The sequence below is a fragment of the Hyperolius riggenbachi genome, chromosome 4 (assembly GCF_040937935.1).
Source record: "Hyperolius riggenbachi isolate aHypRig1 chromosome 4, aHypRig1.pri, whole genome shotgun sequence".
NCBI lineage: Eukaryota > Metazoa > Chordata > Amphibia > Anura > Hyperoliidae > Hyperolius > Hyperolius riggenbachi.
The window spans coordinates 97,402,124-97,429,345 of NC_090649.1; the positions used below are offsets into that span (position 1 = coordinate 97,402,124).

The 27,222-nt window shown below is 44.5% G+C and overlaps 1 long non-coding RNA gene across 1 annotated transcript in view; it reads right to left on the reverse strand.

Moving 5' to 3' along the window:
* Positions 1–10,134: 10,134 nt before the first annotated feature.
* The window catches only part of LOC137570426 (uncharacterized), a 79,311-nt gene continuing 62,223 nt past the window's right edge, over positions 10,135–27,222 (reverse strand). Inside the window, exons 2-3 of the long non-coding RNA XR_011031040.1 lie at positions 12,213–12,327; positions 10,135–10,840 (exon numbers count right to left, since the gene is read on the reverse strand). This is a non-coding gene — a long non-coding RNA (uncharacterized lncRNA). The remainder of the gene's footprint in view (positions 10,841–12,212; positions 12,328–27,222) is intronic.

The following is a 27,222-nucleotide window of genomic DNA, read 5'->3' on the forward strand; positions in this document are numbered from 1 at the left end:
TAAATTACACTTTCTCTGCAGTCAGACTTGACTAGAGTTAAATAGTAGTATAACGTTTACTGTAACTAATTACAAGCCAAAAAATGTTGCATGGCAGAGAGACATTGCTGAGCACAGTAATAAATAAAGGGAATAGTTGAAGAAAATCTCTTTCTGTGGGAGTAGGGTTGAGCTTTTGGATCGGAACATTTCCCAGTTCTGACGATCCGCATCGGATTTCGGTCTTTCAAGTCAAATCGCAAAACTCAGAATTTTCACAGTTCCGAGTACTGCATTCCAGGAAAAATTGGCATCCAGCAACAGGAATTTTCAACAAAAAATATGCTTAAAACGATGGCCTGCAATGGCAAAGAATTTTCGGATTAAAGTGTTGCCTACAAAATGGCCGCAGGGTAATCCCCAGTCTCCGGAGGCCACAGTAAAGTTGCAAAAAAGAGCACATTTTTTCCATCAATGGTGGGATCATTCAGGGCAGCCCCTGCACTGCTCCCCTGGACTCCACATCCATGTGAAAAATAGCTCCCTCTGCATTTCTAGTATATGCTCCGCAGACTGCAGATTACTCTGCGGCCATTTTGTTGACATCACTGTGTGCCAAAACTTATTGTTTTTGAAGCCAAATTTCAGGTTTTCAGCCAATGTAATACAAAATGCAGTGGCTATCTAAGTCCATTCAGCACTAGTATCCTCCGAGGAGGTCCCGTGCACCAGCCGAAGTCCTGTCTTTGAATGGCCATAGACAGTCTCTGCAATCTGGATTGTATAGCTTGGAAATGCAAAAATTAGCTTCTGAAACATGAATCTTCTTCAAACAGTGATGTTAAAGAGGAGCTGTCAGCCATACTATCTCAGAAAAAAAACACATATATAAGTAGATAATAAATACTTGCTTTACTTACATAGCATATTTATTGTACTATCCACGTTTTTATATTAGTGATTTTTCTATAGTAAAAAAAGAGAAAATCCTTCTTAGGATTCTCCATTTTAAATGTGTCTATCTTGAAGCCATTGCTAATGTAATTTCCTCCCTTATGGTGCCCATATACGGTACAATGAAAATGTTCGATTTTCCCATTTATTCGACCAACACAATCAAATTGAATGAAAGTTTCAAAGAATCTATTTTTTTCTATCAAGAAAAACAGACGATCATCCCTTTTTTCATGTCCTATTGGACATGTTGGAAAAATCATTATATTCGAGCTAACGGAATAACTGATCGAAATTATCTAATCGGAAAAAAAAATAAAATTGTACCATATATAGGCACCATAACTCTCCTCTGTCTGATTGTGTATGGATTACACGTCCTCCCCCCAGTCTTTAGGCACTCCCACCCAGCTCTGCAGTAGAAAGTGCATTTCCTCTGCATGAAAAATATTGGCCAATCAGAGAGGAACAGAGGTGTGGTAGGGGAAAACAGGAGGTGAAGAAGCTTCAGCCAATCAGGCTGCATTAGTTAAGTCTGAGGGGAAAGTAAAGAAGCAAAAAAGGACAACCCAGCGTGCCCTGCACCTTCCTTTGTGTGGCAATGTATCAAAAAAGAGTCAGGTAAACTGGGGAATGATTGATCATTTATCAACAAGAAAAGTAATAGTGATTTTTTTTAACTTTTGAATTGCCTGGTTGGCATCTTAATTACTTGTTTACCAGATAAAAATAAAGAATTGTTTTTTGATTTTATGCCCGTTACACTTTATGTCATCAACAAACAGTATTCCCGCCGGGTGATCTGCCGCCCAGCGGCAGTACGAATGGCCATATTCTGTGTTCCGATTTGAATGCAGAACTTGGAACATTTTTACTAATCACAGGCCCTAGCAACAAATGTAGCAACCAATGGCTGCCTATCCCACCCCCTGTGTATAAAATAAGGCTGAGACCTGAAACTTGGCTTCCAAAAAAATAATTTTCAGCACACAGTGACGTCAACAAAATGGCCACCAGAAAATTCCCAGTCCCCAGAGGCCACCCACGTTACAGTGGCAGAACGAGTGGTTTCCCATATGGATAGGGGGACAAGGGCATCCCCTCCCCTGCCCCCCCCCAATCCATGTGGGAAATCTCTCGTTCTGCCACTATAACGTGGGTGGCCTCCGGGGACCACCAGGGATTAACCGGTACCCATTTTGTTGAGGTCACTGTTTTCCAAAAATTCGTGTTCCAAAGTGTCTTTTTATGGATTTATTTCCTACAAATAGTACCTGTGCCCTTGCAGTCACTCACGGCTTCTCCAGTCCCCTGCCGCAAGCTAGTTTCATTTTTGCAGACTCGTCGGTGGGCCACCACGCTTACCTTTGCATGCATTCCCGCTGGTGCATTGCACCTGCCACACGTAATAATGTACGTGTGAATGTCCGTAATAACTTCCTGCACCAGCGGGAATGCGTTTAAAGGTATGCTTAGCAGCCCGCCTACTCCGAGTTGGCAAAAACAAAACTAGCTGGCGGCGGGGGACCGGAGGAGCCTTGAGGGACTGCGAGGGCACAGAATGGCTGCAGGGGGCTGGTAGATGCCCCAGGTAAGTGAAACTCATTTTATTTTAGATTTAAGGTTCCCTTTAAATTCGATTATCTCAAAAATGATGTGGTCATTTCACTTTTTTTGTTCTTCACCATGTTCCTAATGATCACTCCAACATATATAGTAAGTTTGGTAACCATAGCATGTATGGGGGCTTTGCTATAAACTGCAAAAATAGCAGCCATTGAATTTAATAGAAAATGCTTGCCGAACACGGAACTTTGGAACTCAGAATTTGCCTGCGGAACACCTTCCGAAACCTTACGATTCCGATGGAATCTGAATTCGGCTGTTCCAATCAACCCGATGTGGGAGCTGTAATACATTAGAATCTGGTGTCATTCAGGTGAGATAGCAACAGTGTTAAACTTTTTGGATTATAAACACAAAAGAAGACAGAATCCAGGAATGTTCTATTTAGAACAGTGGCGTAGCTAAGGAACTCTGGGCCCCGATGCAAGTTTTACAATGGGGCCCCCCAAGCCCTCTATACATAGCAATTAATACGGTGCACCAAAACCTTCCAATGGCAACTACAGTGTTAGAGGTGTAATAAGGGGATGGGGAACAGTTTGTTAGTGATTACCACTACTCAAAGTATCTATAGAAGTGATTATTATGAGCCCAGGACCAATAGAGAGCTAATACTGTAGTTGAGGGAGGGCCCTTCGGGGCCCCTCTGGCCCAAGGGCCCCGATGCGGTCGCTACCTCTGCACCCCCTATTGCTACGCCCCTGATTTAGAATCAGAACTATTTAGAATTAGAATAAGTTTACTTTCACAGGTTTGCTTTAAGGATTAAGAAGTAATAAATTAGGTGGAGGAATGGGTCAGCCCAAGTAGATCAGTGCAACTTTGTGTATTAGTTGAGTAGCCAATATCTTTGTAACTACCGGTTTCTTTGCCCTGCAGTTTCCAGTGCAAGTAATATCTGATTATTTACTTTTTTCATTGTGCCCAGTTTAGATTTTCTAGATGTGGGACAATTGTATTTTTAACTGTTTTTAGCTGTATTATTTCATTGATAATACTATTATTTAGAAGGAAGTGATTCTGAAATTATGAATGGTTGTTTTCCAAGACTTTCTACAAAACGTCTTTTACAGATTGTTCGTTATTATTCAGTTCATTAATTATCAATAATAAAATTTTCATCTTATGATTTAACATTAAAAAGCTCTTTATATTTTTTAAAGCGTAAGTGCACAGTTAAAGCTCTCTAATCCATCCCCTGGGCTCCGGACTCATGTACTGAGGCTCTCCTCACTTGCTTCTACTAATGAGGAACTCAGTACATTTGAGCATAGTACCCAGGGGACGGATTAGAAAGTGGTACACTTCTCTCCTACAGGATGTGTAGGCTAGCTATGAGAAAATTCCTGGCTAGTAAAGTGTGACAGGTCAATGCAGGTTTCTCTGCTGCTGGATGACTCGGTGGCTGATATCATCGATACTTCCAATCTTCCAATGTGTCTGACGACAATGCCTCTTGCTGCTGCCCCGGGACACTTCCGTGGCAAGTGGCACATGGATGATTCCCATGACAGTGACATGCTTATTGGTGGGAAATCACCTCTGTGCCTTTATGTTATAGATAATAACCTTGCTAGCAAATGCATCTATGTTTTTCTGAAATGCTACATATAGGGCCTGATTCACAAATAGGGTTGCCAGGTGTCCGGTTTTACACCGGACAGTCCGGTTTTTGTGCGCTGTGTCCGGTGCAAAAAGGCATGCTAAACCGGACAATTAAGTTGTCCGGTTTAGAGCCCCCCCCCCCCCCCGCAGCGCAGGAGGAGAACAGCGCAGCAGAGAGAGAGCTGGGAGCAGCGGTGGAGAAGGGGGGCAATCTCCCCCCCCTTCCCTCACCTTAGGGTGCTCTCTCTCCCCCGCTGTCTCCTCCAGGATGATGTGCAGGCTGGCGAGTGGCTGCAGGCAGAACTTACCTCTGTGTCGCTCCAGCGCCGGAAGTTCGGGTCCCGCAGCCGCTGAGATTCGACTCAAAAAAGATCCGGATCAAAGATCCGAATCATTCATGAGCCGGACAACACTAATCAGTCTGAATAGTGTTGTCCGGCTCATGAATGATTCGAATCTTTGATCCGGATCTTTTTTGAGTCGAATCTCAACGGCTGCGGGACCCGAACTTCCGGCGCCTGCGACACAGAGGTAAGTTCCGCCCGCAGCCACCCGCCAGCCTGCACATCATATTGGAGGAGACAGCGGGGGAGAGAGAGCACCCTAAGGTGAGGGAAGGGGGGGGAGATTGCCCCCCTTCTCCACCGCTGCTCCCAGCTCTCTCTCTGCTGCACTGTTCTCCTCCTGCGGGGGGGGGGGGGGGGCGGGGGGCACCTGGCTACCTAACCTATTCTGGGCACATATAGCCCCTGGCTACCTATTCCAGGCACATATACCCTCTGGCTACCTATTCTGGGCACATATAGCCCCTGGCTACCTATTCTGGGCACATATACCCCCTGGCTACCTATTCCGGGCACATATAGCCCCTGGCTACCTATTCTGGGCACATATAGCCCCTGGCTACCTATTCTGGGCACATATAGCCCCTGGCTACCTATTCAGGGGCACATATAGCCCCTGGCTACCTATTCTGGGCACATATACCCCCTGGCTACCTATTCTGGGCACATATACCCCCTGGCTACATATACTGGGACATATATACCCCTGCCTACGTATACTGGGACATTTACACCCCTGCCTACATATACTGGGACATATATACCCCCTGGCTACATATACTGGGCACATATATCCCTGGCTACATATACTGGGAACACTGGCTGTTTGTCATTATGTGCATTTAGTGGTGAAAAGCTGTCTCTTTTGTGCATTTACTGGTGAAAAGCTGTCTCTTATTATGTGCATTTACTGGTGAAAAGCTGTCTCTTGAGCATTTACTGGGGAAAAGCTGTCTCTTATTATGTGCATTTACTGGCGAAAAGGTGTCTCTTATAATGTGCATTTACTGGTGAAAAGCTGTCTCTTATGTGCAGTTACTGGTGAAAAACTGTCTCTTATGTGCACTGGACCAGTACTACTGGTGAGGACAGTTAGTGACATGGCTATGTACTCTGTAATGTGCTGCAGAAGATGTCAGTGCGATATAAATACTATACATTTTTTTAAAAAAAGCCCATTGCTTAGCCCCACTCTACATAAAAGTGTGCTTCTGACTCCGCCCCTAACTCCACCCCTAACTCCACCCCCTGTCCGGTTTTCTCCATCAGCCGACCTGGCAACCCTATTCACAAAGCGGTGCAAACACTTTGCACGCCTGTGAAAAGCCCTTTATCATGCCTAAACTTAGTTTAGGCGTGATCTGAAGTAACTTGCGCGAAGCTCCCGTGGTCTTGTGCGCGCAGCGCCCGTTAAGCCTTATAGGACTTTGCACGTGCACCTGCGCGTTTGCGCGCACAAGACTTTGCGCGCGGGAGCTTCGTGCGAGTTACAGCACAAAGCGGAGATAACTTTGCTAGTGCAAAGGTTATCACGCCTAAAGTCTTTTAGGCGTGATAACTGAGTTATCACCGCTTTGTGAATCAGGCCCTTAGTGTTTCACATGGCAATGGAGCAACATGGCTGCTGTCAGCGTCTAGTAATGCCGTCCACTACAGTGTAAAAGCATAAAGGCTGTTCCTTGCAACTAGAGAAGGTCAAGGAGATGCAAAGCATTCCACCTGGCATGGAGAATGGAGAAAATTGCGTGAAGGTTGGAACTGGGCATGGGCAAACTTTATGCGTTATGTGGACATGTATTATGTGGATGTATATATATTTTTTGCAATATTAAAGGCATCCTGGGGGGGTTCAGATTTTATTACCCGGGGCTTCTTCTAGCCCCCAGCGATCTATCAGGTTGCTGTAGTTCTGATCCACTCCATGGTGACGCTAAAAGATCCTGACTAGAACTCTGGTCGTGGCTACTGTGCATGCGCAGACAGAGGCGGGACAAGGTCTCCCACCTCCAGCACCCAAGGCTGACAAACCAAAGTGCGCCCCCATCCCTCCCACCCCAGCCGTCACACACTGATTGCTATTAGAATAAGAGGTGCCTCAGGTCCCCCAACATCTTGATCTCTAGTAGTTATCTGGCTTGCAGTCACTGCCATGTATCCCCTTTTCTTATTTCTCTCTGCTTCAAACACAATAGGGGAATGATAGCTTAGTGAGTTGTGTGCCCCTCCTACGCTGCACCCTGAGGCTGGAGCCTTTCTCGCCTCTGCCCGGCCCTGTGCGCAGGCCCGTCTGCACTCTCAATTGATCAAGCACTTGTGGTTGGGAGCATTCTGTGCGTGTGCAGTTCACAAAGGCCTATATTGCGCATGTGCAGAAAGCTTCCAGCAATGAGTGCAATTAAGGGGGTACATGGATGGACCTGCACATGTGCAATAAACCAGAGTTCTGGTGGATCTTTTGAAGCACACATTGGCACCCGGGAGAGGATCAGAACCAGGGGCCTTACAATAGGGGAAGCAGCCACTGCAACCATGGGGGGGGGGCTGCTCAGGGCCGTTTGGGGGGGGCAGGAGGGGTTGCAGCATGAGGGGCGAGCATTGCACATCGGCGGGGAGGGGGGACAGTCCCCAACCTCCCTCACCTCAGGCTCTCCTCTCAGCGCTCCCCTCCTGCATCTATTACTGGCAGCAGTGGCGGCAGCTACACATACCTCCATCCACTGCGGAGGTCTCCGATCTCTAAGTGCTTCACACTACTTCCTGTTTAAACAGGAAGTAGCATGCAGCACTTATAGATCAGAACCTCCAGCGGTGGATGGAGGTATGTGTCCTGCCTGTCGCCGCTGCCAGTAATAGATGCAGGAGGGGAGCACTGAGAGGAGGGCCAGAGGTGAGGGAGCGGGGGGACTTTCCCCTCTCCCCGCCAATGTGCAATGCTCTCCCCTCATTCTGCGGCCCCTCCTGCCCCCCAAAACGGCCCTGAGCAGGCACCCCGGGGTGGGGTGGGCATCAAGATTCTTGCAGGGGGGCCTGGTGACTTCTAGTTACGCCCCTGATCGGAACTACAGCAAGGAACCTGATAATAACTTATTTAAATGTCCTTGAGCCAATGGGGCTCTTTCCTCACTTACATCCTTCTAAGGAGTCATTCTGTCCCAGGGCCATTTTTAGACATAGGCAAATCAGGCAAGAAGGGGCACCATAGACCATTTGCTTTATGGAATTTGTATAGAATTCTTATAAAACTGCTATTTCCATAAAGAAAGGGACGGATTGTGGTTAACACCTAAAAGTGTGCTGATGATAAGCAAAATACACAAGACCTCAAAAGGCCTCAATGATATGTCCTAATTAATGTCCAATTGTTAGACTGTTGTATTACTATCTTTTAGGGTAAGAAACAGTATCAGTGCTTATAGTAATCACTCTCTTTCAGGATATAGTAGTAGATTATTTTACTTAGCTCTATTTCAGGGTTCATTTTAAGGACACCTGAACTGAGAGGGCTATAAAGGCTGCCATATTTATTTCCTTTTAAGCAATACCAGTTGCCTGGCATCCTGCTGATCCTCTGCCTCTAATACTTTTAGCCATAGACCCTGAACAAGCATGCATTGAAGCAGACTACCTGACAGGCTTTTGTTTTCATATATCAGGTTTCACACACACAACAGATGTTTATGTTGCACATAAGATACATTTCCTCCGCTCTCTGTGAGAGAAAGCTCTGCCAATCTCTGCCTGAGCTCTCTGCACACATAGAGTTAATGATGCACTGTGAAGGGAAACACCCCTCCCCTCATGGCTGAGTCTGCCGTCAGAACTGGCATCAGAAAAGTGTGAAAAGGATTAGATAACAGTAAACAGAGAGAGAAGGATTCAGCTGTATGCACCAACACTTAGCAGCACTTCCCAAACATTTCCTAACTCAATTGAAAATAACATGTCAATCGATAGTGTCCCTTTAACTAATGCAGCCAGTCTGGCTGAAGCCTCTTTACCTCCTGTTTTCCCTCCCACACCTCTGTTCCTCTTGTATTGGCCAATATTTCTTATGCTGAGACAATGCACTTTCTATTGCAGAGCTGGGTGGGAGTGCCTGAAGACTGGGAGGAGGGCGGGCAATGCATACACAATCAGGCAGAGGAGAGTACGGGAGGAAATTTCATCAGGATTGGCTTCAAGATAGACACATTTAAAATGGAGAATCCTAAGAAGGATTTTCTCTTTTTTTTACTATCGAAAAATCACTAAAATCAAAACATGGACAGTGCAATACATATGTTATGTAAGTAGAGCAAGTATTTATCCACTTATATATGTGTTTTTTTCTGAGATAGTATGGCTGACAGCTCCACTTTAAGAGGAAATACATATGTCAGCCTTCATATCTCTTTCAGCATACCCAACATTTTGAGATAGGATAAAGGGACACTTTAAGACACACCCTTGCCATACCTCTATCCATGCCCTCACCACACCCTCACTATGCATATTACAAAGAATTTCAAAGCCAAAAGAAAAGTGTAGTTTTATCATTGAAACCACACAAGTCCTCTCTATCATGAATAGTTTTGTGTCATTTTAGCATTCAAAAATAAGACATATTGTAATGAACTCACCTTCCGTACACACCCGCGATCTTCCCCGAACTTCCAGCGTCCGGCAGCTGACTTCCCCTGGCTACGCGGTCGTTGAGTCCTGGCATCTGCATGGTTGCAAAGGGGCAGCCACATTGTACCTGCTCTGGCGGCGATTGAGGTAGTGTCAGCTGACATCTCTAGTCAGCTGACACGTAGGTAGGCTTGCTGTGTTGGTGTCAGCTGTTTGATTAGTCAGCTGACACTCAGGCAGGGCTGTTGCTGATTGGTTGCTGTGTGAGTGGCTGGCCACTGATTGGATGAAAGGGGTACTTAAACCTGGCTTGTCTGTTTGATCATATCCCGTGATAGCTGTTGCTTTGCTCCTAGTTAGGTGTGACTTGTGGATTGTTACCTGGAATTTGACCCTTGCCTGTTATCTGGATTTCCCTTATCGCTGCCTGGACTGAACTTCTGCTTTGTTATATGACCACTCTGGTTGCTGCCTGGACCCACCCTCTGCCTGTTTTCTGACCACTCTGTTTGCTGCCTGGACCGACCTTGGATACCCTATTGACCAAGAGACTGCCTAACCCTTCTGTACTGCGATACTTCTGATACCTGTGTATGACCTTGGATTGTTCTGGACTACCTCTGTTTGGCTCTGATTGGGTATACATTTGCTCTACGTTCAGCTCTTATACTTTGCACTGTTAAAGGCCTGGGTGTAAGCAAAGTCAGGCAGGTGTTACTTCCTCACCTCCTGCTCAAGCGGGGACGCGCCACATAAGGTGAAGACGGTAGTGGAGATTGGGGCATAAGAGCTGAGCTGCAAGTATAGCTGGTCACGCCTTACACATATGTAAATTTCAAAACAAGAGGAAAAAATGGCAGGCAAACTGGATAAGAGTTAACACCACTTTATTGGAACCTGACACTCATCACATCTATGCCATTCGGCAAACTTGTGACCCTTTTGTGTACAGTCTCAACATCACATAGCATCATATCTCAGCTTGAAGCAAAGCAAGGAAGCATGCGAAGAGCGACAGAGGAGAAGTGCAGGTATACTTGCGTGACCAATTGTGGTGGCAGGTCATGGACAGGGCAGAGAAGAGTGGCACTAGGGTGATTCCAGGTCGGTCGCCCTTACAGCCGTTTCACCCATATGTCGTTTTTGGGCATCATCAGAGGGGCTTAGGACCGTTTCTGGTCCCCACAAACATCTTCACTTGCGGGCCTCTCACAACCGCAGCGTGCCGCTCATTCGTTGGCTTCATATGTAAATTTAACTGAAGTGAGAGGGATATGGAGGCTGACATTTTTTTTCTTTTTAAGTAATACCAATTGCTTGGCTATCCAGCTGATCCTCTGCCTCTAATAACTTAAGCCACAGACCCAGAACAAGCATATGCAGATCAGGTGATTCTGACCTTATTGTCAGATCTGACAACATTAGCCACATGCTTGTTACTGCTGTTATTCAGACAATTCTGCAGCCAAATAAATCAGAAGGGCTGCCAGGCAACTATGGCAGCCTCCATAGTCTTCTCACTTCAGTTGTCCTTTAAATAACGGGAATAACGTTTAGATTCAGTTCATATATCATATACAGATCTGTACTTCAGTCCTGAAAGATGGACAAATAGGGAAGAGAGAGGGACACAGGGAATTGGTTCACAAAGAGGGACTGTCCTCCTGAAAGAGGGACGGTTGGGAGCGATGCTTTCACTTCAGGTATCCTTTAAAGAGACACTAAAACAAAAATAAATAAATTATGATATCATTAAATGGTTGTGTACGGATAATTACAGATAAGAATTACGGATAAGAACATTAGTAGCAAAATAAAATATTCTCATATTTATATTTTCAGTTATATAGGTTTTTTTTTTTTTTTTTTTTATAAAATTGCATCACTCTCTAATATTTGCAGTTTACACACTATTCAGCATTCTAAATGATTTAACAGATCAGGCTAGTGAACTTTTTAACTGTCCTCTGTAGAAAAAAAAAAACAATACAGTGAGAGACACCTGAGATAATAAGCTTCAGAAGATAGAGCTCTCTGCGACTTTGAAAGTCGTGGAGCTCAATGGCTCTTTTGCATAGATAACAACCGGAGTTTCTTAACTCTTCCTGTACTGGAAACAATATTAGACTTATGTCTCTGCTCCTATTGTTTTATTTCTTAGCTGTACTACACATACAAATCATTATATCATAATTTTATTTCCGCTTCAATGTCTCTTTAAGCAGAGACAAGTTCAAACTTTTTTCCTCAAACACCATTGGAGGGCACCAGAGCCCAAGCAAGTCTCCTGGAAATCTTTGCTATTCTGCTCTGCTTCTCCGAATACTGTACTTTACTGTACATGTGGCTAATATAAAAGGCAGAATGGCCTATATATTTGTGTCATTTACAACCCAATATCCACACAAGAGTAATTATCAGTATCGACTGCACTTACATTTGAGAAAACTATGACCCGGTGTCAGCATTTCCTCCATATTAATAAGTTCATATCGTCGTACACTCGGGCTCTGTACAGCATAATATTTAACTGTGCCATGCATCCTCACATTACATTTTACAGTTATGGAGCCCGCTACTTGTTCAGCTGGATTAAACAAGCCATGAATTTTACCCAGAGAGGCTGCAACTGCTGCCGTTATGGAGCCATCCAGCCGTGTATATAAGCTCATCAGTATGAAGCTTGACTGCAAAGTACAGTTTGCTTTCACTGCAGCCCTATAAATGACTGCTGCTGCCTGAACTTCCTTTTAGGCCTCTTTCACAGTGGAACGTTGCGTTTGATGCGACGTTAAAGTTGCACAACGTGCCCCTAACGCAGCGCATGTAGGTTATGAAATTGAACGTTGTTTTGCACTGCGTTATGTGTCTCTTGGTGCGCCATTTTCATCGCATACTGATGGAACAAAAACGGCGCATGCGTTACATTTAAAAAACAAAACAGGGGTGGATCTTTCTTATAAATATGTGTGTTTGATGTATGATGCTTTATATGACCATTTTACAACTTGAGAAAGGCCTGAGGAGGCCGAAACAACTGTTTGTTGTTGTCGTCATGCCTGCATCAATAAAGCCTTAAAGAGCTATACTTACTTTGTGTGGTGCCGGTCCTTCGTGGAATATTCATTGCTGTGACCCCCAGGTACCGGGGTGAGGACCTTGGCACACCAACTGCTTGCTTTTGAGCATTGTTTGGAGCTCCTGGACGCTTGCAAAAACAAAACAAAAACATTACTGAGCATGTGCAACACACATAACGCAGCAGATACATTGCTAAACGCACAGCATGCAGCACTTTTTAATAACGCTACACGTTCAACACTAATGCAATGTGTGCACTGTGAATGTCACACAGACTTTGCATTGCTGTGCGTTACTCTGCGTTAAAGTATTTTATAACGTGCGACTTTAACGTCACACTGTGAAAGAGGCCTTATACACAGGATTACCTTACTTCTCAATGAGGAACGCTGAAAGGTCTTATTTATAAATAAAGGCTGTTCATAAGACAAGTGCCAGGATGTCTTTCGAACAACAGCACTTTCCACACTGCCAGATGGGAAACTGAAGAAAGAGGTATACGGAGGCTGCCATATTTATTTCCTTTCAATCAATACCAGTTGCCTGGCAGCCCTGCTGGTCTCTTTCTCTGCAGTAGTATCTGAATAACACCAGAAACAAGCATGCAGCTAGTCTTGTCAGATCTGACTTTAAAGTCTGAATCACCTGATCTGCTGCATGCTTGTTCAGGGGCTATGGCTAATAGTATTAGAGGCAGAGGATCAGCAGGGCTGCAAGGCAACTGGTATTGCTTAAAGGAAATAAACATGGCGGCCTCCATATACCTCTCTCTTCAGTTCCCCTTTAAAGTTTCCATCAGATCAGGGCCGGTTCTAGAAAGACACATATGAGGGGGCAGTCAGAAATGTGAAGGGGGCATCATGTTCGAGCACATTTTTTCTCAGTAATGCCAGTGCAGAGAAAACTAGACCCATATGCAATTCACTTTTTCTCCTGAGTTTTCTCCTAGGTGATATTTTCACAACTTGTCATAAAATTCTTTTTAAGCCACCAGCAAGCAAAAAAAAAAAAAAAAAAATGCTGAAAAGTTAGTTTAATTACTTACTGCACACCGTGCAGTATATTCACGGCCCTGCAAAGTTCACAGGTTGCACTAGGGCCGTGAATACAAGTCTACAGCACTGTGCAGCCGACGCTTGCTCCTGCACGCGTACATGAGTGCACCGCCTTTACCGTCGGTTAGCGGGGAGATGAATGAATGGGAACTCAGTTCCCATTCATAAATCTAAGTCCCCGAGATACCTGCATTCATTGTATCTTCCTGTTGTGAAGTAGAGATGGCTCGAACCTCCGATTTTAGGTTCGCGAACCTTGAACGCGAACCTCTGCAAAAGTTCGCACACCTGCGAACTTTGCGAACCACAATAGACTTCAATGGGGAGGTGAACTTTCAAAACTAGAAACATTTATGCTGGCCACAAAAGTGATGGAAAAGATGTTTCAAGGGGTCTAACACCTGGAGGGGGGCATGGCGGAGTGGGATACACGCCAAAAGTCCCGGGGAAAACTCTGGATTTGACGCACAGCAGCGTTTTAAGGGCAGAAATCACATTGAATGCTAAATTGGAGGCCTAAAGTGCTGTAAAACATCTTGCATGTGTATACATCAATCAGGGAGTGTAATTAGTGCACTGCTTCACAATGACAATGTAACACACCGCAAACAGCTGTTTGCATAGTGACGGCCTTGCTGGACTGGTGCGCACCATGGCGGGAGTGCAGGCCATGGCGGTTTTCAAGCCCATATGGTCGCCGGGCTGAGGTAGCTGAATGACAGAACAGTGACTGTCCAGCTGATCGAATTTGGTCTGTCCACAATGAAGCAACGACCTTATTATCTTGGGTGTGCCCCCCCGACACACTCATATAGCTGGTGGTCATTGCTTCAGTGTGATACGCAAGCCCCTTCACCACGGCAAGGTAACGATCACGAAGGAGAATTGACACATGTAAATGCCTTTTGTTTTGTTGTTGCTGCTGCAGTTCAGCCAGAAAAATTAGGCTGGCACGTACACACACCAGAAAAAATTGTTAGCAGTGACCTTAAAAATTCAGGAATCCACCTGGAGTCCTGGATCCTGTTGGTGGTGGCGGAGAAGGCAGTCAAGCGGCCTGCAGGCACATATGCTGTGTGGGGACTGGGGACCAACTTAGTCTTGGGGCAGGCAGTCACACGGCGTGCAGGCAGAGATGCTGTGTTTGGGGACTGACTTAGTCTTCGGGCAGGCCTGACCATGCTTTGCAGACCACGTGGTCAGATGGACCCTTGACCAAATGCTGTGTGCCAGAGATGACACCACTTGCCTTTCAACATCACGATACAGTTTGGGTATCGCCTTTTTTGAGAAATAATTGTGGCCTGGTATCTTCCACTGCGGTGTGTGGCTTTGCTTTTGAGTGCTGCTTTTCCTCAGGTGGTCATCCCATTGCAGTTTGTGCTTTGTGATGCTTGTCATCATGTGGCTTCGTAAAGAAGTTGTCCCTACGCGGGTCTTGGTCTTTCCACGGCTCAATTTTTGGTGGCAGAGAGTACAGATGGCATTGCTCTCATTTGAGGCAGACACACAAAAAAGTTTCCACACCGCTGAGCCCTGGGATGATGGCACTTTGGTGGTGGCGGCCGACTCAGTGTTAAGTGGGGTGCCAGAATCAGAGCAGGAGGAGGAAGATATGTCACGGTTCCCTGCGGAAGCTGAGGAAGATGAGGTGTTCTGTGTTAAATAGTCAACCACGTCCTGACAATCTTGGGGGTTGATGGCACGTGCCTTCTGAACACTGTACTTTGGTCCAAGGCCGCACAAAATCATGACAGCACGACCTTGAACAGACCTGCCAGGTGGCCTACCTCTGGCTCTGCCTGTTTTGTCCATATTGGGGGGTGTGAAGTGAAAGGTATGCACTGACTTGACTAATACAATGTGCAGTCACACAGGTACAGTGAACAGGTATGCAGTGACTGGTATATAAAACTGTGTGCTGTCACACAGGTGCAGTGAACAGGTATGCATGGACTGGTATCAATACAATGTGCAGCTGTCACACACACAGGTGCAGTGAACAGGTATGCAGTGCTTTATATCAATACAATGTGCAGCTGTCACACACACAGATAAAGTGAACAGGTATGCACGGACTGGTATCAAAACAATATGCAGCTGTCACACACAGGTACCGTGAACAGGTATGCAGTGACTGGTATATATAACACTGCGTGCTGCTGTCATGCAGGTGCAGTAAACATGAACAGGTATGCAGTGACTGGTATTACAAATGTGCAGCTGTCACAAACACACAGGTACCGTGAACAGGTATGCAGTGACTGGTATTACAAATGTGCAGCTGTCACACACACAGGTACCGTGAACAGGTGCAGTGACTGGTATTTCAAATGTGCAGCTGTCACACACACAGGTACCATGAACAGGTATGCAGTGACTAGTATATATAACACTGCGTGCTGCTGTCACGCAGGTACAGTAAACATGAACAGGTATGCAGTGATTGGTATTACAAATGTGCAGCTGTCACACACACAGGTGTGAACAGGTATGCAGTGATTGGTATATATAACACTGTGTGCTGCAGTCACATGAACAGATATGCAGTGACTGGTATTACAAATATGTGGCTGTCCCACACAGGTGCAGTGAAAAGGTAGTCACTGAATGTGCTGGGCCTTGCACAGTGTAGCAATTACCAATAGCCAGATGCGACTACAGGGCAAGTGTCAGTGGGCCACACACAAAAAAAAACACATCAAAAGAACATTAGCTCTCAAAAGAGCTGTTTTGGGGTGCTTCTTAGCAATAAGTATCAGCAAGGAGCAAGCTAACAAGCCTAACAACAGCCTAACTAAGCTTTCCCTAATCTCTCTGCAGCAGCAGCCAGCAACCTCTCTCCCTTCTATCCCTAATTACCGCAGCCACACCGAGTGAGATAATGGCCGACGCAGCTGCCTTATATAAGGGGGGGGGGGGGCTCCAGGAGGGAGTGTAGCTTAATTGGCTGCCCTGTGTCTATTGACTGTGATGTAGAGGGTCAAAGCTGATCCTAATGATGTAGTATAGGGGGCGGGTCGAACCCACATAAAGTTCGCGGTTCACCGCGAATGCGAACCACCAAAGTTCGTGCAAATAAGTTTGCGGTCAAACCATTCGGGCCATCTCTATTGTTAAGCACCACGCATGTCTTCAGTCATCATTTCCGATTCACGTACGTAAGCATGTTGTGGCCGAATAGTAAATTGCGCCAAAACTCATTTTTATTTAATAAAAATGCCCACACTGAGTTTTATAATTAACTGTTTCCCTCCCATAGTACCCGAATTTTTTTTTTTTTTTGTATAAGAAAAAAAAATTACATTAAAAAATTTATAAGTAGACACCTTAGGGACTGAACTTTTTAAATATTTATGTCAAGAGGGTATATTACTATAAATTTTTAATTTACGGGCTTGTAATTAGTGATGGGCGCAAAACTGAAAAAAATTGACTTTTATTTCCAAATAAAATATTAGCGGCATACATTGTACTAGGGACATTTTTTAACATTGCAATAACCGGGAAAAATGGGCAAATAAAATGTGTGGCTTTTATCCACAGTAGAACTTTTTATTTTAACACTATAATGGCCAAAAACTGAGAAATAATGCATTTTTTTAATTTTTTTTCTTATTATTCCAATTAAAATGCATTTAGGATAAAATAATTCTTAGCATACTGCACCTCCCAAAGAAAGCCTAATTGGTGGCGAGAAAAACAAGATATAGATCATTTCGCTGTGATTAGTAGTGATTAAGTTATTGGCGAAAGAAATGGAGGAGCGCAGACAGGTGAAAATTGCTCTGGTCCACAAGGGGAAAAACGCCTCAGTTGTCAAGTAGTTGAAGAGAAGATGAAAGTTATCTTCTAGAAGATAACTCAAATAAAAAAGTTCATTGTATTTGGACCAGAGTGTGCTTTTAAAATTGCAACTGTGACAGAATGATGCAATGTTATATACAAAAAAAAAATATAACTGAAAATAAAAAATGATAAAAAATGAGGGTCTTTTCTTTGCTACTAATGCTGTATTCTTTATCCATACTACTACTAATTTTTTTTTTTTGCTTCAGGTTTGTTTTAAGTGCTTCAGAAAACAGGACTGTGTTCAACACAGTGGGTGGAATAGCTCAGAGAAGCTCTTTAGCATAAATAACAACTGACGTTTTTCAACTTCCTGTACTGGATAACAATATTATCTCATCATTTTATGTTCGCATTAGGTTTGCTGTAACTTTATTTCTGATGAAGTCTACATTATAGCATGAGCGTTATGATGTTCCTCCAAATGCAGACTATGCAGTACAGCAAGGAAGGTAATAGTTTCAGATAGGTACGTTTGCTCTAGTTAGACACTCACAGATCAAAGACGGAATGGATTTTGAAAGATTTGTTGGCTTCTAGTGGCGGTGGAGCTGTTAAACCATGGACATCGGTTGTAGCTGTAAAACATTGTTCTTGTCAAATCTCACAATTTGTTTAAACACTTGTTGGGATCTCTAGGATGAAATCTGCTTTTGTTTAAGAGAACTCTCGCAGTATCACTTTCAGCAGCCTCGGACGTGGGGCTCGGTCCTCCATTATGCATGCGAGAATTATGGGGCATTTATAAATCCATGTGTTAACCATGTGTTTAATAATAGAAGCCATTCATTTACAATATGTGAAATGTAATTCAATTTAATATAATTTATCACTTAATGATAAGCATTTTAATATATTGCCTGGATGATTGGTAAGTACGTCTCTCTCTGTTCTTGCATGAAGGATATAGGATTATGCAAGACAGCTTAGTGAATGATGAGACGCATATTTGCTGATATTGATATACGCTACTTATATAGTGATATTTCTTTCAATCTTTTGCTATGTGTATAATTACAGAAAAACGCTAATCAGCCTTATTCTAGAAGCATTAGTTAAGTCGCTAAACAGCCTCTTATACTTTACAGGTGCGAATAATACAACTAAAGGTGGCCATACATCAGGCGACTTGGAAGCTGATCGACCATCCGATTTCCATGTGGATGGGAGTGGCTACCAAAAAACAGGCCTGTAATAAATCATTGGTGGTCACTGGGCTGGAACACAAGGATTCACAGGATGTAATATGGGAATTTACAAACATTCCTGAACTACTTAAATTTATATTGGCAGCAACGCATAATTCTGTGGACCCTGGCGGTGGGAACACAGACAGCAGGAGGTTAAATACAGCAGCAGCAGGAGGAGGAGGAGGAGTGACGTGTGGCAGCAGGCAATGTAATGGGCCATGGCACCTAGCGTTGATACCACAGCTGTAAATAAACACCAACAGCAGGAGGTTCAAGACAGCAGTCATGAAGCCCACATTATGTCCAATACACAACTGGGACAGCACAGTTTTCAACCCAGACACCTCAGAAAGATATTTTTTTTTAAACAAAAAATGTAGCTATTGTAGTGTCGTAATAGCTAGTGGCGCATGGCAGCAGCACATAATTCTGTGGACCCTGGTGGTGGGAACACAGACAGCAGGAGGTTAAATACAGCAGAAGCAGGAGGAGAAGGAGTGACGTGTGGCAGCAGGCAATGTAACGGGCCATGGCACCTAGCGTTGATACCACAGCTGTAAATAAACACTAACAGCAGGAGGTTCCAGACAGCAGTTGTGAAGCCCACATTGTGTCCAATACACAACTGGGACAGCACAGTTTTCAACCCAGAGACCTCAGAAAAATATTTTTTTAAACAAAAAATGTAGCTATTGTAGTGGACGAATAGCTAGTGGTGCATGGCAGCAGTGCAAAATTTTGTGGACCCTGGCGGTGGGAACACAGACAGCAGGAAGTTAAATACAGCAGCAGCAGGAGGAGGAGGAGGAGGAGGAGTGATGTGTGGCAGCAGGCAATGTAACGGGCCATGGCACCTAGCGTTGGTACCACTGCTGTAAATAAACACTAACAGCAGGAGGTTCCAGACAGCAGTGGTGAAGCCCACATTGTGTCCAATACACAACCGGGACAGCACAGTTTTTAACCCAGACACCTCAGAAATATATTTTTTTTTAAACCAAAAATGTAGCTATTGTAGTGGTGTAATAGCTCGTGGCGCATGACAGCAGCGCATAATTCTGTGGACCCTGGCGGTGGGAACACAGACAGCAGGAGGTTAAATACAGCAGCAGCAGGAGGGGAGGAGGAGGAGTGACGTGTGGCTGCAGGCAATGTAACGGGCCATGGCACCTAGCGTTGGTACCAAGGCTGTAAATGAACACCAACAGCAAGAGGTTACAGACAGCAATCGTGAAGCCCACATTGTGTCCAATACACAACTGAGACAGCACAATTTTCAACCCAGACACCTCAGAAACATATTTTTTTTAAACAAAAAATGTAGCTATTGTAGTGGACGAATAGCTAGTGGTGCATGGCAGCAGTGCAAAATTTTGTGGACCCTGGCGGTGGGAACACAGACAGCAGGAAGTTAAATACAGCAGCAGCAGGAGGAGGAGGAGGAGGAGGAGTGATGTGTGGCAGCAGGCAATGTAACGGGCCATGGCACCTAGCGTTGGTACCACTGCTGTAAATAAACACTAACAGCAGGAGGTTCCAGACAGCAGTGGTGAAGCCCACATTGTGTCCAATACACAACCGGGACAGCACAGTTTTTAACCCAGACACCTCAGAAATATATTTTTTTTTAAACCAAAAATGTAGCTATTGTAGTGGTGTAATAGCTCGTGGCGCATGACAGCAGCGCATAATTCTGTGGACCCTGGCGGTGGGAACACAGACAGCAGGAGGTTAAATACAGCAGCAGCAGGAGGGGAGGAGGAGGAGTGACGTGTGGCTGCAGGCAATGTAACGGGCCATGGCACCTAGCGTTGGTACCAAGGCTGTAAATGAACACCAACAGCAGGAAGTTCCAGACAGCAGTCTTGAAGCCCACATTGTGTCCAATACACAACTGAGACAGCACAATTTTCAACCCAGACACCTCAGAAACATATTTTTTTTTTAAACAAAAAATGTAGCTATTGTAGTGGCGTAATAGCTAGTGGTGCATGGCAACAGTGCAAAATTCTCTGTACCCTGGTGATGGGAACACAGACAGTAGGAGGTCAAATACAGCAGCAGCAGAAGGAGGAGGAGGAGGAGGAGTGACGTGTGGCAGCAGGCAATGTAATGGGCCATGGCACCTAGCGTTGGTACCACGGCTGTAAATTAACACCAACAGCAAGAGGTTACAGACAGCAATCGTGAAGCCCACATTGTGTCCAATACACAACTGAGACAGCACAATTTTCAACCCAGACACCTCAGAAACATATTTTTTTTAAACAAAAAATGTAGCTATTGTAGTGGCATAATAGCTAGTGGCGCATGGCAGCAGTGCCAAATTCTGTGGACCCTGGCGGTGGGAACACAGACAGCAGGAGGTTAAATACAGCAGCAGCAGGAGGAGGAGTGCCATGTGGCAGCAGACAATGTAACGGGCCATGGTCCCTAGCGTTGGTACCACGGCTGTAATAATAAACACCATACAGCAGGAGGTTCCGGACAGCAGTCGTGAAGCCCACATTGTGTCCAATACACAACTGGGACAGCACAGTTTTCAACCCAGACACCTCAGAAATATATATATATATATTACAACAAAATGTAGCTATTGTAGTGGCGTAATAGCTAGTGGCGCATGGCAGCAGCACAAAATTCTGTGGACCCTGGTAGTGGGAACACAGACAGCAGGAGGTTAAATACAGCAGCAGCAGCAGGAGGGGGAGTGCCGTGTGGCAGCAGGCAATGTAACGGGCCATGGTCCCTAGCGGTGGTACCACAGCACCTACAGAAAAACCAGGCCAAATTAGCAGGGGACTGAAGGTTGATGTTGTGAAAAAATAATTCCCAGGCACCTCATGTCCTGCTCTCACCGACAACAGGTGCCTGGAATGTGCCTTCAATCCAGGCCTGGTTGATTTTCAAAAATGTGAGTCTGTCCACGGACTCTGTGGACAGACGAGAGCGCTTCTCCGTGACCACGCCTCCGGCCGCACTGAAGCACCTCTCGGACAGCACGCTGGAAGGGGGGCAAGACAGGACTTCCAGGGCGTACTGCGCCAGCTTACTCCGAGTCCACATCTGCAAGCCCTTGACCCAGTACTCCAAGGGGTCCACAGGCTCCTCGCCGGTGTCAAGCCCACTGAAGGACCCCACGTAGTCGGCCACCATCTAGGTCAGGTGCTGGCTTTGACTTTGAGTTTTTCTTAAAGCGAAACTGTGATCAAGGATTGAACTTCATCCCAATCAGTAGCTGATACCCCATTTTCCATGTGAAATCTTTTCCTATTCTCAAACGGAACATCAGGGAGCTCTGTATGGCTGATATTGTGGTGACCCCCCCCCCCCCACAATGCAATAAGGCTACCACAGTGTGATGTCAGGACCACAGTGGGAGTCTTATTGCATTGAGGGAAATAACAGCTGCCAAAAAAAGAAAGCAGCAGCTATTTCCACTGACATCACCTGCCAGCAGTGAAAATGTCACCATATGATAAATGATAAATGTCAGAATGTAAATCAGGGAGAGGAACGATTTTACAATGGGCAAACACAGACTAAATCATTTATACATAAATATTGTAAAAATTAAGCACTTTTGTTCATTATGTTATTTTCACTGGAGTTCCTCTTTAGCTCATGTTACCATAGCAATGCTCTTGTTACCCATGTAACGCAGGTTGTGCTAACTGCGCAATGTGCAGTAGTCTGCTGCTGTTCCTGTCTGCAACTGGGACCATTTGGAGCCCAGATCATGCGCAGTACACTCTGCATGCCCCGTGTATTATGCTTCCTCATGACTGTGTACAGCAGCTGTGCCCGAGAGCATCCTGGGCATGCAGAGTTTGGAAAGAATCAGAAGAATGGCTGATGGAATTATTAGTCGCCTGTTGGTGTCTGAGGCGTTTCTAGAACATCAAGATAACTATATATTTATAAAACTTTTTTTACCTCATGTTTCCTTTAAAGTGTACTTGAGGCGGTATGTGACATGATGTGATAAACATGTGTATGTACAGTGAAAAACATATTAACCACTTCACCCCCCATGGTACGGATATCTCCGTCCCTTTTTCCATCCTTATAAAACCAAGGGACGGCGAAAGCCATACCTTCCGTGCTACCGCCGCTGTCCGCGCTCCCGCCGCTCGTGCGAGAGCTCCCACCGCTCGTGCACGCCGCCGCCCGCTTGCCCGGAGATCAATGAACGGGAAAATCCATTCCCGTTTGTTGATCTAAGTCCCCGCAATGATCTGCTGCTTCTACAAGAAACAGCGCGATCATTGTGATTTTTCTAGCCTCATAGTGCTTCCTGTAAGCGTCCTTCTGGACGCTTACAGGTCGCATGAACAATACATCACTGTGGCCATCTTGTGGCCAAATAGTAAAACTACACCCTAAAGCATTTTACATATACAAATACATTAGTTTTACACAATAAATTAACTCATTACCTCCCACACTCCCCAATTTTTTTTTTGTGTAATTTAAAAAAAAAAATACAATAAAAAAACACATAAATAGTTACCTTAGGGACTGAACTTTTTAAATATTTATGTCAAGAGGGTATAACACTGTTACTTTATAAACTATGGGCTTGTAATTAGGGATGGATGCAAAACTGAAAAAAATGCACCTTTATTTCCAAATAAAATATTGGCGCCAAACATTGTAATAGGGACATAATTTAAACGGTTTTATAACCGGGACAAATGGGCAAATACATTTCATGGATTTTAATTACAGTAGCATGCATTATTTGAAAACTATAATGGCCGAAAACTGAAAAATAATGATTTTTTCCCCACATTTTTTCCTATTTTTCCATTAAAACACATTTAGAATAAAATAATTCTTGGCATAATGTCCCACCTAAAGAAAGCCTAATTGGTGGCGAAAAAAACAAGATATAGTTCATTTCATTGCAATAAGTAATAATACAGTTATAGACGAATGAATGGAAGGAGCGCTGAAAGGTGAAAATTGCTCTGGTGCTCAAGGGGTAAAACTCCTCAGTGGTGAAGTGGTTTATAACCAGGCTTTTTAACTTTGTTTATTTTGCATGCCTGAGGCTCTGTTCAAATCTAAAATCAAAATTGCCAACACAAGCAATTTGCGATTTTGTGCGCAATTTTTTTAACGCCTTCCGTTTGCCTACACGCTGTGTTTTTTTTTAAAGCGCTTTTCTAAAGCGTTTTTGCAGAGCGATTTTTTTAATTCATTCCCTGACGCAAGTCAGGAAGTGAACTCTTTGACCTGGAAAAGAATAAATACAATGTATTTATTCTTAAAATTGCGAACGCAATCGCTGCACAAAGCGATTTTGTGAGTGTTTAGCTCTCTTCCTATACTTTCCATTAGAACAAAATCGCCCCCAAAATGATACAGGCACCGCTTTGCGGAGTGCAAAGTGGACGAAACGCGCTGATATGAACCTTCTCATAGAGAATCATTGCACAAGCGTTTTGTGCGCGATTTTGAAAATCACCCGTACTTGAAAAAAAGCCGAGGACACCCTTAGTGTGAACAAGCCCTGAAAAAGTCAATTTTCAGGCATGCAAGTGACAGCTTCTGTCTTGTTGGTAGATGCTTTCCAATACAAACCCATATTTGCATGCTCAGTTTCCTGCCTGTTTTCCCATTGAGAAACCATTGGTTGGAAAATGAGTGTCTTAGTGTTCTAGTAGTAATATCATATAGTACCATTGGACAGAGCACACATACCATACATAAGCAGCATTTTTTCAGCGTTGCAATTATTGAGTGGTGGAAAACTCATCACGGTCAGTGTCTCATAGTTAGAAGATGCTTTCTGAATGTTTGTTCTTTAAAGGACAATTGAAGTGAGAAGAATATGAAGGCTGCCATATTTATTTCCTTTTAAACAATACCAGTTGCCTGGCAGTCCTGCTGATCTGTTTGGCTGCAGTAGTGTACGAATAACAGCAGAAACAATCATGCAGCTAATCTTGTCAGATCTGACAATAAGGTCAGAAACACCTGATTTGCTGCATGCTTGTTCAGGGTCTATGGCTAAAAGTATTAGAGGCAGAGGATCAGCAGGACAGCCAGGCAACTGGCATTTCTTAAAAGGAAATAAATTTGGCAGCCTCCATATTCTTCTCTTTACAGTTCTCCTGTAACGGTTTAAGGGTTTTCCTAGTGTTCTCCAGGAAGTCTGGCTGCTGTGATGCAGTCCTGAATGCTGGAACAAAACAGGTTATTTTACCCATATTCTACTAGAGGTTATTTCTTTTGCTCAAATTTCCATGTCTCCCATGTTGTATGTACGCAGTACTAAGGTCCCTGATTAAATCTAGATCTGGGGCAGGACGCAATTGAGGCGGAGTTTGTGGGTTCTCCTCACACTTCCTCTGTTTCCTTCTGTTTCCTCTGTTTCTTCCCACATCAAAAATACATGCAGATAAGTAAATTAAATTCTCCCCAAAATGTGCCTTAGTCTATGATAGGGACCCAAGAGTGTAAATACTCTTGGGTCCCTATCCTCACATTCACGGGTACAAGACTTCTCACGTGCCTCACCCCTCCTCTGGAATGCCCTTCCACAGCACATCCGCCACTCTGCCACCTTTGAAATCTTTAAACGCTCCCTCAAAACCCACCTTTTCCGACAAGCATATTCTCTAGCTTAGGCCATGCACCCTTCAACCTCGCATCTACATTTACTCCTCACTAAATAACCTAATAACGCACTGCCTGTACATATACTGTATACTTCCCCCACCTCTTGCTTCCACCCCATTCCTTTAGATTGTAAGCTCGCAAGGGCAGGGCTCTCAACCTTTTGTGTCATGAAATGTTATTTTAATTGCTTGCACTCTGTTATACATTTATGCATTTTAGTCATCATGTTACATCTGCTATAGAGATGGCCCGAACCTCCGATTTTAGGTTCGCGAACCGGGTTTATGAACCTCCGCAAACGTTCGTGAACTTTTGTGAACCGCAAAAGACTTCAATGGGGAGGCGAACTTTGAAAACTAGAAACAGTTATGCTGGCCACAAAAGTGTTGGAAAAGATGTTTCAAGGGGTCTAACATCTGAGTTTTTACATGGATGAGTGGGATACACGCCAAAAGTCCCGGGGAAAAATCTGGATTTGACGCAAAGCAGCATTTTAAGGTCAGAAATCACATTGCATGCTAAATTGGAGGCCTAAAATGCTTTAAAACATGAGACACTTATATAGCCGGCGGTCATTGCTTCATTGTAATACGCAAGCCCCTTCACTGCGGCAAGGTAACGATCACAAAGAGGAATTGACACATGTACATGCCTTTTGTTTCGTTGTTGCAGCCGCAGTGCAGCTAGAAAAATTAGGCAGGCATGTACACGCTCCAGAAAAATAATTATAGCGGCCACTGCTAGCAGCGGCCTTACAAATTCAGGAATCCGCCTGTAGTCCTGGACCCTGTTGGTGGTGGCAGAGAAGGCAGCCAAGTGGCCTGCAGGCAGAGATGCTGTGTGGGGACCGACTTAGTCATGGGGCAGGCAGTCACACAACGTGCAGGTAGAGATGCTGCGTGGGGACTGACTTAGTCTTCGGGCGGGCAGTAGCCCTCCGGGATCCATGCTTCATTTATTTTGATAAAGGTGAGGTACTGAACACTTTTGTGACCTAGGCGACTTTTCTTCTCGGTGACAATGCCTCCAGCTGCGCTGAAGGTCCTTTCTGACAGGACGCTTGAGGCAGGGCAAGACAGAAGTCGTGTGATAGAAATGTGCAGCTGTCACACACAGGTACCGTGAACAGGTGCAGTGACTGGTGGTATATAACACTGCGTGTGCTCACGTAGGTAGGTAGGTGCACTGAACAGGTGGGTATGCAGTGATGGGTATTACAAATGTGCACCTGTCACACACACGTACCATGAACAGGTACAGTGATTGGTGGTATTAAATAGCACACTGCGTGCGCTCACGTAGGTAGGTGGGTGCACTGAACAACAGGTAGGTAGGTACAGTGGTGTGAAAAACTATTTGCCCCCTTCCTGATTTCTTATTCTTTTGCATGTTTGTCACACTTAAATGTTTCTGCACATCAAAAACCGTTAACTATTAGTCAAAGATAACATAATTGAACACAAAATGCAGTTTTAAATGATGTTTTTTATTATTTAGTGATAAAAAAAACCTCAAAACCTACATGGCCCTGTGCGAAAAAGAAATTGCCCCCTGAACCTAATAACTGGTTGGGCCACCCTTAGCAGCAATAACTGAAATCAAGCGTTTGCGATAACTTGCAACGAGTCTTTTACAGGAATTTTGGCCCACTCATCTTTGCAGAATTGTTGTAATTCAGCTTTATTTGAGGATTTTCTAGCATGAACCGCATTTTAAGGTCATGCCACAACATCTCAATAGGATTCAGGTCAGGACTTTGACTGGGCCACTCCAAAGTCTTCATTTTGTTTTTCTTCAGCCATTCAGAGGTGGATTTGCTGGTGTGTTTTGGGTCATTGTCCTGCTGCAGCACCCAAGATCGCTTCAGCTTGAGTTGACGAACAGATGGCCGGACATTCTCCTTCAGGATTTTTTGGCAGACAGTAGAATTCATGGTTCCATCTATCACAGCAAGCCTTCCAGGTCCTGAAGCAGCAAAACAACCCCAGACCATCACACTACCACCACCATATTTTACTGTTGGTATGATGTTCTTCTGCTGAAATGCTGTGTTACTTCTACGTCAGATGTAACGGGACACGCATCTTCCAAAAAGTTCAACTTTTGTCTCGTCGGTCCACTAGGTATTTTCCCAAAAGTCTTGGCAATCATTGAGATGTTTTTTTTAGCAAAATTGAGACGAGCCTTAATGTTCTTTTTGCTTAAAAGTGGTTTGCGCCTGGATATCTTCCATGCAGGCCGTTTTTGCCCAGTCTCTTTCTTATGGTGGAGTCCTGAACACTGACCTTAATTGAGGCA